At 45.6% G+C, this 5,550-nt stretch overlaps 1 long non-coding RNA gene across 1 annotated transcript; it reads left to right on the top strand.

Moving 5' to 3' along the window:
• The first annotated feature begins 2,466 nt into the window (after positions 1–2,466).
• LOC139755811 (uncharacterized) lies at positions 2,467–4,531 on the top strand. The gene is made up of 2 exons (XR_011714168.1): positions 2,467–2,589; positions 3,340–4,531. It is a non-coding gene; the product is annotated as an uncharacterized lncRNA (long non-coding RNA).
• Positions 4,532–5,550: the final 1,019 nt, after the last annotated feature.

Below are 5,550 nucleotides of genomic sequence, written 5' to 3'. Positions count from 1 at the left end.
CCATCATGGACGGTAAACCAAGCTAGAAGCGTGAGAGTACCTGAATACCACCACTAAATCATTAGCTATCGTATTTACACTTTTTTCGTAGATTCAATCCACTTAGATTTCCTGAGCACAGTTCATCAACACACCTTTCCTAAGCTCACCTATGCCTTTCCTGGCTGGTCTCTCTCTTATTCAAGCTGGTGGCAGAGGTGAGAAAGGAAGGCGCAAAAAAAAGAAAAGTGCCATGCAACATCAGATGATTAACATACTTGTCTCCGTGGCTCTCTTTCTCCCCCCCTCTCTGTCTCTCTCTCTCTCTCTCTCTCTCTCTCTCTCTCTCTCTCTCTCTCTCTCTCTCTCTCTCTCTCTTTCTCTCTCTCTCTCTTTCTCTCCCTCCAGTCATCACCTGGACCTCATCCAACATTACGGGTTGAGGTCACTACACTAGCCTCGTCACCGTCATCTCCTGCCTCCTAAATCCCTCGTCACCTGGTTACTGCACCATAACCACATCGAAGTTGTCTGAGCTCATACAGACCAGGACGACAACAACCCAACACTTAACACAGCAGACGTCGCCAGTTATCAAGGTGACTGCTGACTCAGTGTTTGTCTTGACAACTATTTATTCTGTTTTCTTCCCTTTCCTCATTCCCATTTTCCTGCTGTATGTGTATTTTTCTGTGTATGTTTTCAGCCATTAGCTGTACTTAATCCCTGAACCATTAATTATGTCGTTATTTGTGTTATCATACATGGAAAAATTATGCAAAAACAGTAACACACACACACACACACACACACACACACACCCAAACAGAAGGGGAAGTACCACCCACCTGCCTACGATTACCTACGGAAAAACAAAATTTGCCATGATGTCAGGGCCAGCGCATCGTGCTCATCAAAGTAATTCATTCACTTACACGATCGTGTAAGTGAATGAAATGAGACTTTGCCAAAAGGTGAGGCTATTGTGAATTAGGAGGAATGCGTCATGTTGAGTGAAAGATTAGACAGCTAGAGAGAGAGAGAGAGAGAGAGAGAGAGAGAGAGAGAGAGAGAGAGAGAGAGAGAGAGAGAGAGAGAGAGAGAGAGAGAGAGAGAGAGAGAGAGAGAGAGAGCTACCTAACACCGATATATAACGAAACAATAATGCCTTTGCGACAGCAGCAGACATGAACGCCTCTCTCCCCCCACCCCCATCAAGCGTGTTCTCAACCTTACCCAGCCAAAACACAGTTGAGGGTAAACACACGGTGACCGCCAGAAGACGCCACACCAACACGAGCCAGGTGAGCGAAGACCATGAACGTCGACCTAGCACCACCTCTTCCCTTCCCTGGACGCGCACGGGCCCCCGTGGCCTTCTCTTATCCTCTTTCTCTAGCGCCCCCCAGGGTGAGCGGGTATGAACAGCAATGGCATGAATCGCTGGAATGAGACTCATTAAAGTTAAGACACCATAAGATGGGTGGGGTATACACGTGCTTATGATACTGAAATGTACTTGATTGCACACACACACACACACACACACACCATGGTGTAGCGGTAAGCGTTACTGACCATGAATCAGCACAGACCCGCCAGGGATAAGGTCCGTATGGGTTCGAATCCTTAACGCGGTACACTCGGGCCACACCCAACCCACGTATTCATCCTCCTCTCGGGACTGGTGGATAAGTGGGTGCCTAAGGAAGGTTAATGTGTGTGTGTGTGTGTGTGTGTGTGTGTGTGTGTGTGTGTGTGTGTGTGTGTGTGTGTACAAATTAGTGAGGACATAAAGCATAAAAGGAATCAAGTAGTAATCACATGGGGTTTGTGTGATTAGTATATGTGCGATTACTGTATATACACATAGTTTTACTCCTCTGTATGTACACACACACACACACATACACACACACACACACACACACACACACACACACACACACAACCAAGCCTAAACCAGGTATCCATCTATCGACCAATCCTGGCGGGAGGATGAAAAGCTACGTTAGCTGTGGGCCAACTGTCGCGACTAGAATTCGAACCTATGCAGGTCCGACCCCGGGCTAGTCTACACTGATTCATGGTCAGTGTCTATGTGTGTGTATGTGTGTTTGTATGTGTGTGTGTGTGTTTGTGTGTGTGTGTGTGTGTGTGTGGGTGTGTGTAGAGACACAAAGTAAACACATGATATATAAGTGCATAATTCTTTCCTCGTCATAAACACAGACACGTATGAATATGCAGCATACTAGGGAGGGAGGCGTGGCATGGTGCTGGAACACAACGGAAGGTTGAGCATAACAGACTTCTCCTTTCATCTTTTCCTGGGCAAGGGTGTCCAGTGGTGACAGATGTGAAGATTAGGTCACGTTTGTAACGCTGCGTGGAGGGCTGTCGCCAGTTTTTATCACGTCAGGTAACAAGAAGTTGTCCGAGCAGGATGGACGTAGTGTGACTGGTGGTAGGAGCCATTCTCAATTCCAGGCAGAGATTACACATAAATTTCACCCTCTGATACCCGAGGTGAAGCTTAGAGTATATATTGTGGGCCCACGGTGGGAGCGCGGCGTCAGTGCAACTTTTTTAGACTCTACGATGAAGTTTGTGAGTACCCCTCAACATCTTTTTACACACACACACACACACACACACACACACACACACACGCACACACACACACACACACACACACACACACACACACACACACACACAGACATACACAAGCACGCACAAGCCTATATACATATATATATATATATATATATATATATATATATATATATATATATATATATATATATATATATATATATATATATATATATTCTGTGGGTGTGTTTGTGTGTGAGGCTATATTGCCTGAATTTGAAGGAAACAAGGAGAGGGAAATATCGAAGTGGAGATGGAAAGATGAAGTGAAAAAGATTCTGAGTGCTCGGGGCTTGAACATGAAGGAGGGTGAAATGCGTGCACGGGATACAGAGGAGTTATGTATTATGCAGAGGGCGATGTGCTGTCAGTGGACTGAACCGGAAAGTATGGGAAGGTCTGTGGGGCCTGATTGTTGATAGAAAATGGAAGTGAGTGAATGAGACCTCTTTTTCTCGTGTTCCTGGCGCTACCTCGCTAACGCGAGAAACGGCGAATAATACTGAAGAACATTATATATGTATATCATTCTGACTATGGATAATGATTAGATAATAACTGCACAAAATCATACGAGTTCATATTTGATAAAAACGTATTTAGATAGTCATTTTTTATTCTACCTCCTGTCCATTGTTTACGTGGTGAATGTAAACCAGCGAGAGCGTGATATATAATTCTCTCGCGGCCTTCCTTCTGCAGACCTCACTCCTCCTGGTCTTCCTGCTGGCGTCGTCGGCGCTCGGCAGACCCTTCCTCCTCACCAAGCTCCTGGGAGCCTCCCTGATCGGGACCGGCGCTGTGCTGGGCGCAGGAGCCGTGGGTGCGAAAGCACTCGGTGCCGGCGTGCTGACAGCCGGTGCAATTGGCGCGGGAACCGTGGGCGCGGCAGCTGTCGGTGCCGGCGCGGTGAAAGCCGGTGCAATTGGCGCGGGAGCCGCGGGTGCGGCAGCAGTCGGTGCCGGCGCGCTGACAGCCGGTGCAATTGGCGCCGGAACCGTGGGCGCCGGGGTACTCGGTGCCAAAGCGGTCGGTGCCGGGGTGCTCGGTGCCAAAGCGGTCGGTGCCGGCGCTCTGCTATCTACGGTGAGAGTCACCCCTGTACGGGTCGGCTATACTGTGAACAAAAGCGTCAGCACTAATTCCTATGAAGGGCATTAGCGAGGATCGTGGAGGTGGAGCTGGTAAACTTAACGACCGAGAGTCAGGAACATGCTTGGAACACACTATGGTGGCGCTTAGAGGTTCCCAGACTTTTGTTTTGGAACACTGCAGGTGCTTAGCGGATCCCAGACTTTTGTTTTGGAACACTGCTGGTGCTTAGCGGTCCCCAGACTTTTGTTTTGGAACACTGCTGGTGCTTAGCGGTTCCCAATCTTTTGTTTTGGAACACTGCTGGTTCTTAGCGGTTCCCAGACTTTTGTTTTGGAACGTCCCTAATACTGAAGTGATTCCCAGACTATAGTTTACGAACACTGCTGGTGTTAGTGGTTCCCAAGCTATTGTTTAGGAACACTACTAGGATTGGCGGGTTCTCAAGCTATAGTTTAGGAACACTGCTAGTACTGGCGGGTTTCAAGACTATTGTTTAAAGAACGCTGCCCACTCTGTCGCCCCATATTACTGTCTAGGAAAACTGGCAAGTTCCAATGCTATTGTTTAGGAACACTCATAGTACTGGCAGGTTCCCATGCTGTTGTTTTGGGACACTAATAGTACCGACGGTTTCCCATATTATTCTTTTGGAACACTGCTTGCAATAAAGTGTTTCCAGACTAGTGTTTCTAAACTGCTTCTGTTCTCGGACTTACACTATGTAAATATCACAGTATTTGTCTGACTAATCATTACGCATCATATGTACCTTTTTTTTTTATTAAAAAGTCATATATCATTCATGATTTTTTCTTCTACCTAGTCTTCTTTTTACCTTGTGTTAAAGATATCGTTTACGATATGTCTGAATACTTTACATTCTATAGAAAATCAAACTGTGTCTTCATGTTGCTGACGTATATATATATATATATATATATATATATATATATATATATATATATATATATATATATATATATATATAATCACAGTGGTAAGTGTAAGGCATCTTTGTATGCTTAACTCTGTAAGTATAAGATTAATGCTTCCTCCGACCTTTAGATTTTCCCCTGCCAGAGAGAGAGAGAGAGAGAGAGTAGAAGGCTATACGATTTCCACTTACCTCGCCTAGAACTGAGAAGATACTTGACCGGTAATACAAATATAGGAAAAAATCATCAAAGGGCCTTGAGCATCTCCATCTTAGAAGTCACTTAGGATTAGTCATGTCCGATTTCTCTTGTTGCAACTGACAGAAACTCGTTGGGCAGACGTTCTAGTTAGAGGGAAGCAGAGCCCCTCTCTCTCTCTCTTCATCAGGACTGAACAGCGTTCAACAGATGGAACGCTTTCCCAATTAGGAAAGACTTGACTATTAATACTTCGCTTCATAACCGAGGCTGATGATGTTTGGTTACACAAAGTTCACATGTGTTTCTTTAACTCAGCCTGAATTCTTTTCTGATCTTACAATCCTGATCCCTGAGCTCCTGATCTCTTCCAGTATCACAGGCAGCCTCGAAATTTCCCAGTGATCTCTTGTTGATGTTTGAATCTCCTTGTATTGCTTAGAAAGTGACCCAGACTGATCGCCGTCATCCCCCGCGAACGGGGTTGTTTTAAATGCGCTCAGTCATTTCAATTAACGAGTGACGAAGATGTGAATGTATGTTACATTGATATTGATAGCTGACGCAAGAGATGGGATCTTGTCTTCTCTTACCCATCCTGTTGGTGGGGGCACCAAAGAGAATACAGAGTGCACAAAAAAAGTCCAAGAACCGGGTCCCTATGACTGGGTTATGATTCACACAG

This window comes from Panulirus ornatus, chromosome 20 (genome assembly GCF_036320965.1).
Source record: "Panulirus ornatus isolate Po-2019 chromosome 20, ASM3632096v1, whole genome shotgun sequence".
In the NCBI taxonomy this organism is placed as follows: domain Eukaryota; kingdom Metazoa; phylum Arthropoda; class Malacostraca; order Decapoda; family Palinuridae; genus Panulirus; species Panulirus ornatus.
Note: the sequence above shows the minus strand (reverse complement) of the source record. Positions and strands in the feature narration are given on the sequence as shown.